Source organism: Trematomus bernacchii, unplaced genomic scaffold (assembly GCF_902827165.1).
Source record: "Trematomus bernacchii unplaced genomic scaffold, fTreBer1.1, whole genome shotgun sequence".
Lineage (NCBI taxonomy): Eukaryota > Metazoa > Chordata > Actinopteri > Perciformes > Nototheniidae > Trematomus > Trematomus bernacchii.
Genome location: NW_022987409.1, coordinates 3577504 through 3596715, shown reverse-complemented (window position 1 = coordinate 3596715; position 19212 = coordinate 3577504). Strand labels below are relative to the sequence as shown.

The window sequence follows — 19212 nt, the reverse complement described above, 5'->3', positions numbered from 1 at the left end:
GCAAAATTACTAAAGTTATCAAATAAATGTAGTACAATAATGTAAGGTATGTGTAGGCCCACCTCAAAGTATTAGCTAAGTACACTTTAAAAGATAGTTAATGATCTAATCAAACGGTTGAAGAAATAGACAATATAACTTTTCCTTTTTGAAGGTGGACAGACATAAGGGACAAAACTACTAAAAAATATATGTATGTATAAATATGGATGACAGGAGACTTCTAAATAACTATTACATAAATGAATGAATAAATGTTAATACTCACTGATGCTTCCAGAGTTATAATTACAGTAAACAAAGTCCTCTGTGAAGCGGTACAGTATATTTCCCCAGTGACGTCCATGTTGACGTTTGCAGGACCAATATCTTATGAATGAAAGAAATAGTCACTCGGGGCTCACAACTGTAAATAGCTGTTGAAGGGTGAAGCACAAGTGACAGGCAAATTATTTACACATATAACACGACTGTCGACCTGCCACAAGTCTGGTTTAGCTCCTATTTCTTTCCTTTTAAATCGTTTCTTTGGTTGATCACTAACACAATTATTAGATTGGGTACTATACTGAACATTAATATCTGAGAATCTTAATATTTTAAAGATTAAAGATTAAACAACACATGTTATCTTTGCATTCAACATTCATTAATTGCATGATAGCTTAAAAAAACCTCAAACTGAATACAATTATTATAAATAATTGATTCAAATGACAAGTCGTTTGAATGTTAATGTTCCCTACAAGACTACATTCAACTCTTGATTAAAGAGGACATATTATGCAAATGTTCTTATTTATATTTTGTGCCGCTACATGTTGCCATGCTTTAATGTTCAAAAAGGTCTTTGTTTTTCTCATGCTGCCTGTGCGGGGATTTGAGCCTTTTAGACCATTTACATGCACACAAACCTTCAAAACACACTACAGGAAGGACAACTCAAAAAGCATAATAGGAGCTCATTAAGGTTTTTAGAAAAATCATTGAAGGATAGAAAAAGACATTGTCTGAATGAAACTAGTGAAATTAAGGCTAATGTAGTCTTTGTCTCTCTGGCATTCTGCCAAGGTTTGAAAATGACTTCATACCATAGACGTCCAAGGGGATAAGAGAAGCAAAACAAAAGAAAAGCTGTAACAATGAATGAGATCTTACAAACCAGTGTTTAGAAGTCTGTTGGCATTTAGCTTTTGGTATAAAGCCAGTCTCAGTTTTGAGTTTTCATAACTACCCCCATATTTCTTTCGTTAATCATTACACCAGTCACACCCAAAAACAAAACGTTTCATTTACATTGACAACAGCATATGGATTTCATATTCAAGAATAATTGTATAAACCTGCCTTAGGTCTCTTTACTGTAAGGCACCATCAGCTTAAGGTATAACATTTGGATGAACAATGCATGTCATTTGGTTTCTCTCATAGAAAGTCCACTGAAGAGGCTAATTTGATGCTTGCATTGAACTTCCTCTCACTCACATTAAACCTTTCTTGTGCAGCAGTCGTAATGCTCTCTGTGTCCTGTGCAGCAGTGAGTTCAGCTTTTTATTGTCCAATTCAGTAAAGTGGACATGTATTCTTTTGGGGAGCTGTTATTGCAATTACTGTGGTTATGGCTTATTGCTCTCATTTGTGTTTGATCCAAGTTACATGTTTATGAAAAGTGACATTGTTTTTTATGCCCAGTGCATTGGCAGTCTGTGTGTACCTTCAGAGCAAAGGCAAAGCAGGAAGATGTAGCTGTTTCACGATTAGACCTCTTTTCTCACCCTTTTCTTCACACTTAATTAACATTTAACAGTTTGATATTGGCGTTGCTTTAACAGCTTAATACATCTGACCTTTTCTTCAAATCAAATCCTTCCTCCGCAGTATTTCTTCGTTGCTCAACCTCTTCTTCTTTAACTCCCCGCTGTTTCCTTCCTCCAGGAGGTCCATCCACTTTTGATCATATTAATATCCTCATATTATTACATCTCATTATTTGCTGTGACCAGAAAGATTGAATTGATAGAGAGTCTGGAATAACTCTTGTGCTGGATTCTGGCTGTCTGACTGTAAAATGAAAACTCGTCTCTTGATGTTGCCGCTTTCATTTTGACACCCTCGCGGGTTGTTGCATGAAAAATTTAGCATATAGAGAGTATGAAATATTCTGTCATTCAAACAAATGTTAATAAACACAAAAACACACAGTGACTACATCTCAGCCAAAAATGCTGTGGAAGTGTTACAGACAGGACAATAAGTGAAGAAATCCTTTTTCCTCACACACAACTATAATGTGAATTATGAATGCCACTTACTACTCTGGAAATAGTTCATCTCATTCCCTTTCTGCTGGCTGCTGGCTGCAAGCTTGGCATTAAACTTTTATATGTGTTTTGAACTGTTAGGGAGTGCTCTCTTTTGCCTGCCAACCTCTGCGCTGCTCCCTCTTGAAATTTATTGGAAATGTGACACAAATCTAAGGCAACCTGTTTGCCGACAAACCAAGCTAGAATAGGTTCCTCTTATTTTTTAAGAGCCCTTGTTTCAAAGCCCATCTTCACCGCAAACTGCCTGGTCGGGCCGCAACAAAGCGGATTAATGCGGTTATTAGTGATGGTTGATGGTCAGGACGAGGCTTGGAATCAGAGAAAAGGCTGTTAACATTGCCATCAAACCTGAGGCCAGGATAGAGTAGCTTTGCAGAGCCGTGTTGTGCCAGAGTAGCAAATGAAATCTCAGCGAGGAGAGGGTATTCTCATTGGCATTCCTCCCACGTCGCCTCAGTCCCTGTTTCCTCCCAGCGGCCAGCACCCACTGTCTCCACAGCCCTATATTCCAGGCCCGAGTGTGCTGTCTGCTGATAATAAACAGCCCAACAACCGGGCCAGTGATACAGGGGTTGGCTGAGTTAGAGCCCAGCCGCCCTACTCTGTCCATCCCGCTCAAAGGTTGGGCAAAACCTTTACTTTATGCTCGGTGTCACTGCGTTTTAAAACCCCAGCTGTTACTGCTTTGCTCCGAGGTCTGAATGTCATTGGGCTTGTAGGAAAGGGAGGGCAGATAAAAAGACCTTGGCATTTATCCCAGTGACAATAAAGGATTATGCTCTAAAAGACAGTTGTTAAATGGCCCTTTTTTCCAGCCTCTTATCAAATTTACTTCAGCCCACCGTGGAGGAGTTTCTGACCCTGTCCTTTGTCTTGCAGGTTTTACCCTGTCTGAGGAGGTTGCTGCTGCTGTTACTCCACGTCCAGGCCTCCCCCCGCCCTCCCCCCCCCTCTGCCAGCCACAGAAGCGTTGGCCCGATTCCAGGGAGGCTCCGATCCTGCAGCCACGTCAATCACGTCTTCACCGCTGGGTAACTATAAAGCATGCAGGCACTCCTCCTGCCTTTGAATTTTTATTTGGGGATGAAAGGCACAGACTTCCGAGATTATGTGTGCTTGCTTTCGGGATGGATTTCCATGCTTTCTTTTGTTATTTCTGGGGTCGCTCATGTGTGCATGTAAAAGAGGCATTTTCTCCAGCCGAGCATGTAACAGACACACACAAACAGCGGTGCCAGAGGGCTCAGGAGGAATCTCGAGGGGTTTGATCAGAGCTGTTCTGTCTTTTGTTTTCGTCTTGATTTTTAAGCCCATTGACTAGTTTCATTCTGGCTCCAGGTGTCATCTAGTGAACTGTGTCACACTCAGCAACTGCATTTCAAAGTTTGGTCGCAGTGAAGCGAAGAAAAGCGGAGGATAAATCAGCGGTGTGTATGAAATGTTGTCCTGCCTGCAAAAGCATAGCATTGCAGCTGAACAAGTCAGTCATACATACTGATGATGAGCTGTCAGGCATGCAGTGTGTAAGGAGACATGCTCTTTAAACCGGCACCATGACTTTGTGTTATGCGAAGAGAGTCGTAATGATGAGATCGCAGAGAATTATGAACTGACTGTGCAGTTTACTTTCTTTGTGTTTTAGTGTCTTGTATCACAGCTTTATTTACAGTTGCCACCCACCTCCATAAATGGTGGAGCATTTAGCTGCTAAAGAGACCGATATTTCCCTCAAGAGCTTGTTGACAGCAAAAAGTGCAAATTGGAGAGTCGATATTGCTTTACATTCACCAAGTGACCTACCACAACATAATGCTTATAGAACGCATGTGTTTGCTATCACGATTGCCATTTTGACCTGAAAAAGTAATAATATGGCGTGTTTACAGTTTATGCTGGCCAAGTTATTGCAGTTAAAGGATGTTAGGAAGAAGAATATGCATCTAAGTTGTGCGTTTGTGTTCTTACACAATTTCTTTATGGTCCGCTGGACACTGAGCTGTCCTACTGACCCCAATTTTCTCTCTGTCTGCTTAGCAACTGCTGAGATAAAAACTAATTTGGATAGAAACTGTGACACTGGACTTCAGTTTTCAATCCATCTGCTAGCAACAAGATATGATGAATAAAAAAGTCCTTGTCAAACCCTATACACAAAGTAACAATGTAAAAAACATGACTGAAATATTTATGTTTCATCTAGTAATTTGAGAAATGTTAATTTCCTCATAGCTTCACACGCATAATGTTTGTCTGCTGCAATTTCTGTCTTTTTCGCTTCATGCTTCATGATGTTTTTATATTGGTTTGGTTCCATGACACTGAGTGGTATTTTGATTGATTTCAATAATTTTCCATCTATGCACAAATTGAAAATATGAAAATATATCCTTTCTGTGTATTTCCTGTCTCCAATAAGCCCTTAAATGACCCGGCTCACGTGATATCCCTTTAGGTATATATCATCTCCTTCCTGCACATAAATTAACCTCACATGATCACATAGAGAGATGCGAGCCGCTACGTCTGTTTGTTTTCCTCCCGCACTTCCCTTCAGCTCTGCTACGGTGCATTTAATCATCGAGTCCCCCTACGCTCCTTTTCCTTTGTTGCGGGCCCGTTCGTGCCATGCTTCTCCGAGTTAAATAAATGGGTCCTGGGTTTCTGCCGAGTTGTCATTTAGGTGTGTTTGACCCTCTGGAGCCGATTCAATCACTGTCTACCCACAAGTAATATCCTCCTCCTGCCCTTATCTGTGACTCCAAACGACTGAGCTCCAGCCCTGTCTTCAAATCTGAGCACCACAGAGGGAAGCAAAGGAACAAGGAGGAGGAAATCCAGGGAGGCTCATAAAAGGTAGCTGCTGGACAGAAAAAGAGACAGAAAATTGTGTGCGGATACCCAGTGAGGGAGCAGCGATTGTGAGGACATAGACCCGGCTCTATGCTCTGGGCTGGCAGTGAAATTAGCTCTGCACAGCGCTCACTCGGTCTTCCAACTGGTGTGACACGAGGGAGCGTAGCCTCGCTCTCGACTGCTGTTCATAAGAGATCTGGTTTTTCGAGTTGCAGCCGGTTAAAATGTTAACTCGCTTCAAGTCATTTGAGAAGGGCTTACTGCACATAGTCAGTGGGAGAGATTTCCCTTTCTGATTTCTTTCCTCCTCTTATCTGTAGCCTGATGCATCATCATCGGAGCTGAAGTTTGACAGTGTGCAAGTGTAGTCTGTGCTTTAAATGACACAAAGCAGTGCATTAACCGCCTTTGCCCTCATATGTTCATCTGCTGAAATTAGCCACCCCTCATGTTGCTGCACTCCTGTGTCACAGAGCATCCCCAGCCAAGTGTGCGCGACAATAAGCTAACGTGGCAGCACCCTCACCACTGCAGTCTGCATGCTAATCATCAGAATAGCACTGCAATCACCAACATGTCTCCCGAGGTTTATCCATCCAAAGCCCATAATACTGTCTATTCTGATTTCCACATGCTACCATAACCTTTCCTGCAGGATTTACCGCGTTAAATCGTAATCCGTGCAGTATTAAAGCATATCTGAAACTCACTAAATATATCAACATCACATTAGTGCTTCTTATAAAAACCTTATGGATGAACTGCAGAGCTCACTGTTCGTGTGGCTCTCTTTTAATAATGTTCAGCTTAGCATGCTTGCCCTCCTGAATGTCCCCGAGTGTGTCAAAGACCCGCCACAGTGGCTTCTGGGAGCCTCATGTTTCACATCACATTTCCTCTCTCCATTTCTCTACTCTACTTCACTTTGCAATTCTGCTCATCTACTCCCTGGTCACAGTTTGATGTTCTTATCTGGTGTTTCATTTGAATCTGCAGCCTCCCTCTTTCATTTCCTTTTCCTCCGTCCTCCCTCGTTGTCCAGTGATGAGCGGCAGGCCGCTGTGCATGTGTGTGTTGTGCTCCAGAGGCCTGAGGATGAACAAATGTGGCACTCCCCTATCATCTTCTCCCTCTTCACACTAGTCTCCCTTTTCGCTGTCACATCTCCCACTCTTCCTCTCCATGTATCTCTCTCTGCCCGTCGCCTCTGAGAATGATGGGTAATGTTCGGGGAATGGGGGAGGCTGCAGCAACAGAATATGGCGTCTTGAGAGAATCACCCGTACTATTTGTTCTTATGATGTGTGTGTATGTGGTGGTGTGATTTATTGAGTTGTGGATGGGTAAATGGAAGGATGTTCATCTGAACACCGGTGTGGGAATAAGTGGGAGGTAAGGGTGTGTTGTTTATGTTGGCTGCATCTTAATGTTCCCATTTAAGGAAATATATATAATTTATGTGCATACACGAGGTGTGGGTCAGTGGTGTGTGAGGATGGTGTTTTATGTCTCTAAGGAAACAACACATTATTGGAAGAAACACAATAACAAAATGGGAAAGACAACATTTTTGGCCATTTATAAATTATAAGGCAGCAACAAACATGAAACACAACATTTGAGAAAAGCCATTAACAGTCACAAAATACAACAACATTGATGTTTCACATATATTAAAATATCAGAAGTAGTGTTGGGCATTATGTGACATTTATCAACAATATGGCAACTGTAAGCCCAACAACAGCTCACTGTCGATATATTGGCGCATGTGTTTGTGTGTGTGTATGTTTACAAAAATCTGCCTTTTGCCGATGGCCAATATATTCTTCCAAAGCTCAACCCTACTCTGAATTGACATTGATAACATTGAAAACACAACAACAGTTGAATGGACTTCTTCTGTCCAATCACTAAGAAAAATTGCTGTCCCTATTTTTCTCTTTTTGTGAAATGTTGTTGTGTTTTCTCTTTTGATTGTTGCCAATTTGTTATTATGTTCTTATATTTTTCGATTTTTGTTTTTTTATTCTATTTTCTTGTTGTGTTTTCTTCTCCATTATTGCTGCAATTGCGCCTCAATGCAGCAACAGCCCACACTGCATGTTCATGTATATGTTGATGTGTGTACATGTGTGTCTGGTGTGCACCCACACAAGTTAGCAGGCGTACGCTGTGTAAAATTAAATCCACGTCAGCAGGCAGCCATTCAGATAAGATTAACAGGACTTGACATTTCCTTCGTTGCAGACAGATGCTTGCTCCACTTCCCTCTGAACATTTCCCCTCTCCCCTGTCCTCCGTCCAAATTACATTTCATCTAAGTCTGAGAATATTTCCCCCTGCAGTACTTACCCAGCCTGCCCACAGCAAAGACCTGTTCTCACCATAAATATGATTTCTGGTATTGTTATTACAGGGAAGTGTGATTAGGAGAGCATGAGTTAGATTAAAGGCCTGTTTTATGCCATATTGAAACCAATTACAAGTACACACTTTTCACCTCAGCAGACAGACGACACGATAGGATATTATGTATGCATGCAATCTCAGGTCTGCAGATTTTTTTTTCTTGAAAGCCTAAGAGGGGGACATTTCCATCTCATTGTGTAAGTGCAATGTGTACCAAAAAACTTCCTATATTTCCATGATGGTGGAAGAAATAAAAAATGCATGTGGCTCTTATATGACCTATGTCCCAGGATAGCAAATGCTGCCTTGTGAATTAACTCTTAAGTTACACCATTATCACTTCAGCATTCAGTGAAGTATCTATCATCTATGATTTAATTTAGAAAACGGAGGCAGAAAGCACATATGTAAGTTTAATACGAATGTGAGTTTGTGCAGGCAGTATTCAAATATGTGTAATGTACCGTACAGTGAAGGAACGAGATTTATGTAAAACAGAACAGAAGATGGGGACATACAGTAATGTGGGTTAGTGAGTTACACTTAAATAGATGTGGACATCATTTATACATTAGCACAGTGGATGTCAGGGATGTCACCAAGGGCCACAGTGAGGAAATGTGAGTATCATTTATGCATAAGTACCATTATTGTGTCGGAACACCGTGTAGAAAAAAGTAGTAACATCCGTGTTTAAAACAGTCGAAGCAGATAGTTCTTGGATCCTTTTTTTTAAATTTTTTAAAAGGTTACTTTAAAGCAAACCTCTTCACTGGTCGGACATTCACATACCTACTTTTACTTTACATGATCATTTCACTACCTTTTTTAGGGAAATATTTTGAAAGAACTGCATTTATATAATGGTAAATGGTAAATGGACTGCATGTATATGGTTTATCCAGTCTTTAACTCCTCAAATCACTTTACATAGACTAGTCATGATTCGCCAATTCCCAACCCATTCATACAGAGGCAGCCATGCAAGGTCACACTTAGTCAAGGAAGCTAACATTTACTCCAACTTAGCCATGCCATTAGGAGCAGCTGGGGGTTAAGTATAGTGCACAAGGTAGAAGAAGCATCGACATGTTGACTGCAAGGGGCTGGGATCGAACCAACAACCTTCTGATTGAAAGACCACCACACTACCTCACACCCCTAAAGGCTTGTTTTTAGTTTTTATTCTACTACAGTTATCTACACCTGTAGCCACTTTGTAGATTGAGATATTACATAACAATACACATGATAAGACGACGCAATCTAGTCCATTTACAAAAAAAATGCCTTCATTGAGCCACTTGTCATGTTTCAGATTTCTGAGTTTTAAGCACTTTCACAGAAGACCAGGCTCTCAAGTAAAACAATTGTCATTTAATCATTACAACAAGCGCCAGAAGTGACATGTTGACTTTCAAGTGTCACAGCTCTTAAAGGTGGGGTAGGTAATTTTGGAGAAACCAGCTCGAGATCGCTAGAATTTGAAAATACACAGCCGGAAAAAATCTGCCACTTCCTTATAGAGCCCCTCCTCCAACACACACAAACGCGCACATGACCAATGAGGGCACGAGATAAGTTTGTGCACAGATGGAAGGCTGACAGGCAGGTAGGCCATCTAGTTATTTTAGCCGGGCCGGCTAAAATGATTGGTCGTACTTTTTACAGTACTACGGCTTCCACAGATGACATTTTTTTATGGATTTTTTGTCAAAGCACTTAAGATATTTATTGCTATCGGGATGTTAAGAGCATTCCATGGAATATAACAAAAACTGTATCTCGAGCCGGTTTCTCAAACTTACCTACCCCACCTTTAACTGTAGTAATTACATTTTTAAAAAACTTTTTACAGACTCTTTCATGTTTCACCACCATGTTTCTACAGTTGGCTGGAACGCTTCTTCATCCTTTCTTAGATTCAGGTGATTTTAAATTGTGATGAATATTATAATTCTCTATCTTTCAATAACTCCCCCTCAATCCTATTTGCCCTTTAGGTACAATTATGAATGCAGGACTTTGTGTGGTATGTTAACATATATTTGCACTTTAGCTTCACAGACACATTATTCCACTACCGGCTCTGGTTATCGGTATCTGATGCAAAACCAAAATCATTGTTATCGCCACAGTGACACAATTAATGACACTTTCTCATCTCGTAGGAGACGGGGACGCAGCACACATTGTGCCCTGCCTTTCATGCGGGCGAGACCATTATCATGTGCGGCGTGTAAATAGAGTGGAGGTGATTGTGAGGTAGCTGGTGGTGTGTGCCACGCTGACGTGTTAGCCATTAGTGAAGCTATGTAACAGGAGACTCAGGAGGAAGAGTCATTGATCCTTTTGTGTATTCATGTAATTCTGCTTTTATGTGTGCTCCTATAACAGGAACATATCGTTGTTTGAACTTCTGTAGATGCTCTGTAGATGTCAGGTGATATGTTCGTGGGTGTTGTTTTGCATAGTAGTACATACCGTGCTGTAAATTAGCCTTCTTTTAGCATTCTGTAGGCAGTTGCACACCTTTCATGCTAATCCTGGCGCACAGTAATTGTGAGGGTGAGGGACGGAGGATCTTTTCATTAGTAGCCACTGGTTCCAATACCAGCACTGAGTTGCCCTTCATTAGGGAGAAGTTAATCCCTGCTTATGCTCTGCAGAAGTCAGCACATTCATTACTGCGTAGCCTCTGATGGAAAAGGACGTCTTTATGAGGTGATGAGGAAAACTTTTAAGCTGGAGTTTGAAAACAAGGCTAATATATTTGTAATGTATTGCATTCCTGAGTAATCGTCTGTGTATGTATATAACTCATTTATTTATGCATGTATTTTATTTCCCAAAAGTCTGTCCAAACAGCATTTTGCAGCTTCCCACTATTTTTTTGTAATAATTATAATCATTTAAAGGTGAGGAGGACATGTGAAGGTCGTGCAAAGCCATGGACACTGTGGTGCACAAATATACTGCAATAAACAGTTTTAATATTTACTAATACTGAGAGATGGAATTAAGGGGTTGACCTTTGGTAACATATTGCATTATCATGTGTCCTTGACTGATATTATTCAAAAAACAAACTCACTCTTTAACATTTGCATGAGTAGAAATACAGATTTAAGTTTTTCCAACCTCTGTTTACTATCATTGCATGGTGCACAGGTTATAAAATCCCACTTCCAGCATATAAACAAACAGGAACAAAGGGGAGTCTGACAATATGCAAATAGAAAAACAACTGGTTACGTTGAATTTTTACTTCCTTTGTTGTTTCAGCAGTGTTGTTTTCCTCTCTCTATGCAGTACACGTGCACCAATGTAATAATATATCACTAAATCTCTGCACTTTTCAAAATATAAGTAACAAGCATTTTGTGTTATGCAACATATGTTTTGGTTAGTATTCATTTATGTGCTTAATCAGAGGCCTCTTACAACAGATGTTACCATAAAGAGCTGCTCTGTTTCCCACTGACAGGCGAGGGCAGGGGTGGAAAGATATTATCAGCATCTTACAGTATATCATGTCCAGGAAGCTGTACAACTCATATCACCTCGCACAACCTTTCCTCATCACAAATGCATTTCTCGTATCTCTTTACCATACATTTCTTGTCTTTACCCCAGGTAAAATTATTTTAGACCCACTGCTGACTTTATTATTTTAGTTGGGAGTTAACAACTCTTAGCCGCGCTGCTACAAAGTAAAACTAATTATATTTCGGTCTAGAAAGCCAAGATAAATTGTATTGAGATCTTGTCCTATCCAGCTTATAAAAAAGCAAAAGATAACGTTGTTTTATCTTACTTAAATTGCTTTTGTAGTTTTAAATGTGATTGGCATAAAGGAATAATTTCACTTCTAAGCAGCTCCAGGTCACTGCCCTGTGAGGAAATGAGTCATGGATTTAAGTGGTTTCAGGCTGCGAAGAAATGGCTCTGATGGCAGTGGACCATACCCACATTATCAGAGACTCATAAATAAAGCTGCATTCAGCTAATGACAGCTCACCTTGCCTCCCTCTTACATCTGCTTGAACGATGGTTGCAGGCAGTAAGACAGCTGTGAAACATCACATGTAAATGTATCCATCAATTGCAGTAACATTAGGTAACTAGCCTTGCGGGCCGCTCTTTACTTTGTCAGCAGGAAGATGTGCCGCTAGAATTTATTTGTCGTCGTGAAGGATGACAGGACACATCTGAGCGGCCGAGTGGAAATGCATATCCTGGCTCACAGGCTGCGCTGCTTTGAGAAGTTCAGTGTTTGCATGTGTGATGGCAGCAGGAGTTATGTGGCTCTGTGAAATTGAACAAACAAGTTAATAAAATCCCCCGGCTGTCCGTTACTGAGGTTGACAGGCGTACGCTGATATGTGTGGCACAGGTTGTTATTTGTGTGGCGGACGTTTTAGACCTGCAGGCTTCCATCTGAAACACTAAGCCGCCCTTTGAAGGTATAGTCTTCACATTACTTGATGTTGAGATTCATTTGTAAATGAATGCTGGTCAATTTACTCCCAGCTCGAGGCCAGATTCCACAGCTGAGCTGAGTTGGACTCTGGGTTGCCGTGTCACACTGGGGTCGGATGAGCAGACGGCGTGGGCGCCTGTGATTGAGAGCGCTGTCACAGCACCTGAGGTCCAGGCCTCTGATGAACTCCTCTAGGGACATGAATAATGTACACAGTAGGTCTGACTGATGGGTGGTGTAATAATGCCAAGCAGAATAGCGTGACCAGAAACCCCAGTGATGCCCAGCGTCTTAACCAGCCTGCCAGCCAACACACACACACACACACACACACACACACACACACACACACACACACACACACACACACACACACACACACACACACACACACACACACACACACACACACACACACACACACACACACACACACACACACACACACACACACACACGCAGCAGGGGAGAGAGATGCATTTAGCTTGCAGTCCGCTCGTGGATGGTCTCTCAAGCACTGCTGTGAGAGTGAACGGTTTTGCTTTCCTTTAGCATCTGAAATGTTAATGCAGGTTTAGAAACACAGTCTCGCTGCTCAGATGCATTGGGTCGTGGAGTTGTTGCATTTAGTAAAGTGGGACCCAAAAGCAGACTCCTGGGAGGAGGCAGATTTAGTAAAAACAGACTTTAGTCCCATCTCAGTATTCACTGGTAAACAAATTGAGATGGAAGTTAGTCAACAAAGGCAACCCAGGTAATGTGGTGCGAAAACCAAAGCAGACAACAGGAGCAAAACTGTACAAAGTCTCACTGCATCTAAACATGTTTATAACTTCTCTGAGCAGCCACACTGGAGGGGGGGGGGGGGGGGGGGGGGGGGGGGGGGGGGGGGGTGAGAGGCCTGCAGGCTCAGAAAGGGCTGAGCTGCTACACATAGGGATAATGGTCAGAAAGTCTCCGCTCAAAGGCATTCATGGTGTTGCACTGGGTTAACAAGTGAAAAAGACGTTGTGTTTGGAATAAGCTTGAGAGACTTTCCCCTCAGCAGACCTTATCCATTCCAGTACTTTAATTCCTCTTCGGTCTGAAAATAAAAAAGAGTCTTATTCTGGGTAAGCTGTGAGAGCGAGCAAATTGTCTTCTATGTCCCTGTGTTTAATATTGCTTTAGTGGCTACTAGTGTAGGTAATGATGGAGATACTGTACACCTCTTTCACAGCCAACATTTTTAATATGAGAAGCAAAGGCGTGTGTATGTTGTCTCACTGACAATGCTTGGCCAGTTACATGAATCATAGCTGTCATTATTATTATTAATATTTGTCGTGTTCCTGCTATGAAAGTCCAAAAGAGCAGTGTGGGAGGCAGGTAGATGATCAAAAGTATGATCAAGAGTATGATTCAGCCAGCGACGTGCAGTCAGGGGAGGCAGGGAAGGCAGAGCCTCACCTGTCATACTCCAATGTAACGGAAAAACAACTAAAGAAAAACGAAATAGTAATAATAATAAAATGTCTCTACTGATCTGTGTTGTAAGTGTGATTTATGTATGATTCCAATCGCTTTTTATAGTCAAAATCAGCAAATTTGCCGAGCTCCGCTACGGGAGCGATGAGAAGTGAGGCAGGGACGTGCTCTGCCTCTCGTAAGCCCACAGTAACTTGCTGGAGCACGGGCACTAATTTAGCGCGGGCACTTATTTTGTGAGCGCGCTCAAGCCAGTTACTGTGGGGTAGGTGAGGCACAGATGAGATCTGCCTCACCTCAGAATGCGTCACTCCACAGAAACTGTCTGGAAAGCGGGCCCTAAGCGCATGCCTGTTACCATCTCACTGTAGGTCACCAATGTAATGTTTGTAGATCCCTTTATTACATTTATCCTCGCCATCCATAGTCTCTAAATAACTTATTTCACATATATATGATATTTAGACTCGCTGGTCTCATCATACAACGGCAATGAAAAAAGCACCAGGGGAGGCAGCCACAACCTCTGCCGCACGTGAGCCCACAGGTTCTTGTTGCTACTGTAATTCTACGCAGAGACGGTAGACGCAAACAACAAACTAGACTTTTGTAACAGGAAGATAAGGAGGACTTTTACAAAAAAGTAATGGAGATTGTTGTCCAGAAGGATAGCATGGACTTAATCTTCAAGTCAAGGTAAGACCACATTTGTAATGAAAATGGGATCTTACTAAGAAAGAACAATCCAATATTTAGATTTTGGGTATCCTTGTGTTGAACGGTCTGTTTAAAATGAATCGAAGCATCAGACTAAAAAAGCTTTTGAAAATAACCGAATATTTCGATTAAGGTCAAAATATAATATTTGTAAATCTGACTCAGTGAGTCAGTGCCTCACCAGCCATGAACCTCACCGCACGTCACTAAACATTTACAACTTAACACACAAAAATATAAGGCCAAGGAAAAATCTGAGGCAGAGAAGAGAAATGGTACAGGCGACTGATAGCTCTCAGAAGGAATGTGTGAAGTTGAACACAATGAGAGATGTCCTGGTGAGATGTCTCAGGGGGGCTGGGTGTGACAGATAGCTGAAGAGTTCAGAAAAAGCTCCTGTCGCTCGCTGTGATTTCTCCAATAAAACGTGTCATTCCTGGCCTAACTTTTTTCCTCCCATATCTTCTCGTTGTTTCTTTCACTGCCCCCTCTTCCTCCACCACTCGCTCCTCTAAAATGTCTTAAGTGAGTCATTTTCCAGGAAATGTGGATTTGTATCTTCAGAGAGTGTGGATCCTCCAGTGGGGTTTGCCCTCGTTGATTACAGCTCAGCTCTCTCCCGCTCAGATCCCAGTCTTTCATCGACTCGCTCGTTGTTTTTTTCCCTCTCCCCTTTCTTATCGTCTCTCCCTGCGTCCCCCATCGACACACTTTCCCTGTCTCTTGATGTCTCTCTGACAATCCATCAATTATATGTTACGACGGTGTCAGGAAGTTTACATCACCGAGAGGCTAATGGGAGTAAAAAAGAATAGGAGAGGCATGAGAAAAAGCCACCATCTCCCATGCCATTTCCCACCTTTCCTGGGATTGAGCAGAAGAGTGGGAGGTAACGAGGGAGAAGAAAAAAGGAAGTAGCTCAGATTACTGGAAATAGGGAGCATTTTTTTTCTGTGCTGGTTGATGGGGCACCAAACACCAGGCTGTATGACAGCACTGTGATCTTCAAAGCTTTCCTCCCTTCTCAGTCCCTTCAGTCTCTTGCTCCCATGTTTCTTTTGCGGCTTTCACACCAGCGCTTTTCCCTTTCTAGCTCCTAGCGAGAGCTTTTCTGGTTCAGCTCCGGTTTCCCTTTTCAGCTCCCGCTCTGTTCACACTGCCCAGAGCTGCCGCTGCTGCGTCATGACGTCACAGTTTACGTCGCTGATTTTCTCCCACAACAACAACGGGCCGGGGACTGCGTCGGGTCGATGATCGTGTTGCTTTTAATCATACGAAGCCAGATTAAATTAAATAACGACTTCTCCAACCTTATACTTTTCTCCAGAGTGCCGTGGTTCATTGTTTATTAATGTGTTTCAGCGGCATTTACCGACCGCTGCAGTGCTGGCTGCTCTTCCACGGGAGTTTATTCTCCCGTTAGCTCCGGGTTAGCTCACACGGCTCTAAAGTATTCACTGTCTGACTGTCACACAAGCAGCTGATACATATCCCCAGTTCCCCTTAAGTGAATGTGTGTCAGTCTGAATTGACGCTGTTTGGCATCACAACGCTGTTATGAAAGTTTCTCTGGTATAACATGGGTGATGTTAGCATAGCAACCGAAGCTAAACTGACAACTTGCTAAGCCGTTTTCTACAGGCACATTTTACCGGCGTATTTTTCATTATGATTCTACTTGTGATAGTCGGACATGACAACCTGTACAGCCCATGTATCTCCACAATGATCAATAACAGCGAACGGATGGTCAAAGTAAGGTTTCCTGCACGCCTCGACGTAAGAGACGTAAGCGACGCCGCGTCATAGCTCCGAAGCTCTTGCCTCTGGACCGACAACTTTTTGGAGCTGGAAGTGAACCGCATTCCGGAGCTATGACGCGCCGCCGCTGCGGTGTGAACAGGAAAAACCGGCGCTTTTCCAGCTCCAGCTCCGAGCAGGAGCTGGAAAAGCGCCGGTGTGAAAGGGGCATTTGAGAGAGGGTATATACTGGGTGCTTCAGGCGTGAAGCGGTTGTAGCGTCAACGTTTTGATCCTATCATCTTCAGGCTAAAATCTCACAATATCTTTCACTGTATCCTTCAGCTAACAATGTTGTTTTTCCTTGTATCTCTTCATTTAAAGGTGCCCTGTTGGTGTTGTCCCTCTCCTGTAGAGTGTAATGTAGGTTTTTGTGCATGTAAATGGTCTGCAAAGGCTAAAATCCCACACATTGCCCCCTGCCTGAAACTCCTCGATTGTACTCCTTTGTTTACTTCCATAGCATAGTGACATTACTTTGTAACACTTGTGCTTCTATTGGCTAGTGCTCTAACACGTTGTATGATAGGGGCGGACCTCTCTAAGTGGTTGACCAATCACAACAGAGCCGGCCAGCTAACCAATCAGAGCAGACTGGGCTCTGGTTTCAGACAGAGGGTGAAAAGAGGTGCTGCAGCACAGGCAGAATGAGAAAAAGACCTTTTTGAACATTAAAGCATGGAGACATGCCACAGTAGAGGCACTAAATACAAATTATCATGACAATGAGCGTAATGTTCTCTTTATAGTTAATTAAGCAAAAATACCTTTAAGGTAAAACATTTCTCAGTTTCACAACCAGTTGTCACAGTATATATCACTTTCACTATTTCCCCTGTCTCCCACAGACCAATCCAACAAAAATAAATCAGATATGTCACAATTTACCAGCCGGTATTCACTTCAATGATGGCCGGCCTGTAAAAGCTGGATGTGCCGCTGTGGATAATGCTCACTTCTGAAGCAGGGCCACTGCCTCAATTTTCAGAGAGAGAGGGAGAGAAGGGAGGGGACTTGCTTTGATGGGGTTTGGCTATTTTTGTGCTCCACAAATACCTTCCCTGTCCTGTTTTCGGCTTTTGACAATCCCCTCTATTTAATCCAGTCTGTGCTCTCGGCTGAATTTTCCTTAAAAAAGACACAGCATTTCTCATGGAGGTGTCGCTCAATATTTATTTAATCAAGATGAAATATTGTTCTGGGACTGAACACAAATGTTAATTACATGCATGTGGTAATATCTTAATTCAGGATCATGACAGAGTGATGGTATTGTTTACCCTGCACGGTGCCTAAGGGAGGCCTTTCAGGATGTTTTATGAGTCTGGTTAGACACTTGATTAAGGACTTGCTTTCCACCGGGGCTCCATCATCGCTGGAGCACAAAAAGGACACAATGAGCTTTAAGTCTTTCTTCCATCATACACGGGTACGGCATGTGTGGCATTTCAAATATTTATAGTACTCTCATTAAGATGAAAAGGTGTGTAAAATTGCAGGTTTAAGTCGCATAATCTGACATGTTACAAATATGTATTTGTTCATTGATTATAGGACGTCCCTTTTAGGTGTTACAGTCCAGAAACCTTGGCAGAAATACAGGCATGTAGCTTAGTGTTTAAATAAAACCTCCTTACAGGAAGCAGCGCCTGTGGTTTCAGCATAATGAATGTTTTGTTTTTGTGTTTGATTACTTTAAATGTCAATATATTAAAATAATGTTTTAACTGTTGTTTTTGTCACAAATGTTTGTAATGAATATTGCGCAGAGGAAGTGCAACCAAATTTATTTTCGAAAAGGCCAATGACAATCAAAAAATCACTATGTGTGGAACGGATTAGGTTGTGTCTATATTTATAAAGACTAACAAACAAAACAATGAGGCTTTTGAAAAAAACAATGTATTACTCCATTCAACCCATGGATGGATAAAGACAACCTTGACGAATACACAGCATACTATATCTCCTCTTACCTTCTTACCTTTCAAAATAAAAGCCCAAGACATAATATCACCGGCTGCTATTGATGCCATTCATCAGCAACCTTTCATTTGTTTTCCCTCCACAAAGCCTTTGTAAGTATAGCAGCACAAGGAACTGGAGCATTAGGAGTTACACACGTTGACATCATCAATCAAACACTCTTTGCATGTTGAGTGAAAAACCTTGTTCAAACTTCACAGAAGTTGCTGTGTTGCATAGCACATATAAGCTGGAGTGGTTTATGGGAAAGTACTTGGATGGATGCCATGTCCCATGTCACTTCTCTGTCTGTGTTTGGCTGGGAATCGGACCATAATTATTTAATGAGATCTTGTCAGTGTCAACCCCAACACTCTCTGCGTGTGTTCTGACTTCATGATGAGTTGGGGCAAAGTGTGTTGATCAGAGGAGAGCAACAAATGTTTTCGGACAATTTTGACAAGTGACTGGTTCATCCCTGTCATGCTGTAGATCAAATGTGTCTGCGTGTTATAGACTGGTGGGAGGTACAGATGAAAGCTGGCTCCCTACTGCTGCTTGTGCCACCCGGGATGTTTATCAGCACTACTGACTCTTGGTGAATAAGTCATCATCGTCAAATGTTTTTGCTAAAATGTGTGAATTTCCATTTTTTTTCTTCAGTGTAGTTCTGTTATTAGCCTTAATAACATATATTAGAGAGGTCTGCTACTTTGGTCCAGATTGAAATTCAGAATTGTTTTGAAATAATAACAATAAACCTTACTTGTCGCAGTTTGATCTCTAAAGAAAGCAGTTGTTTATTTAAAGGTCACCTATTATGCAAAATCCACTTTTTCATGTCTTTTCTACATAACCATGTGTAACATAACCTCTGTGTAAAGAGATTCTGAAAGTTTCAGGAAAAAAGATTCTCTCTCTTTTGTCCTGATCCATTTATATAAAAACTTGTCTGTAAATGAGCTGAACAGATTTTGGCCACTTTATGATGTCATAACGTTTTTTGGGGTTTTGCAACCATTAGCCAATAACCAACCAAACATGTTGAGGGGCGTGAGGAGTGGCAGCTAATTTGCATTTAAAGCTACAGACAGAGAATCAGTACTTTTGAAACAGGGCTGAAACAGAGGGGTTTATGGGATGCTACAATAATCTGTTTGGTGTTTCGAGTCAAACACTTCAGAAACATGT

At 41.8% G+C, this 19212-nt stretch overlaps 1 protein-coding gene across 1 annotated transcript in view; it reads left to right on the top strand.

The window, feature by feature from the left end:
- Nucleotides 1-3280: 3280 nt before the first annotated feature.
- The window catches only part of drp2 (dystrophin related protein 2), a 108424-nt gene continuing 92492 nt past the window's right edge, over nucleotides 3281-19212 (top strand). Inside the window, exon 1 of the mRNA XM_034138546.1 lies at nucleotides 3281-3355. The gene's annotated coding sequence lies outside the window, so the exon portion shown is untranslated. The remainder of the gene's footprint in view (nucleotides 3356-19212) is intronic.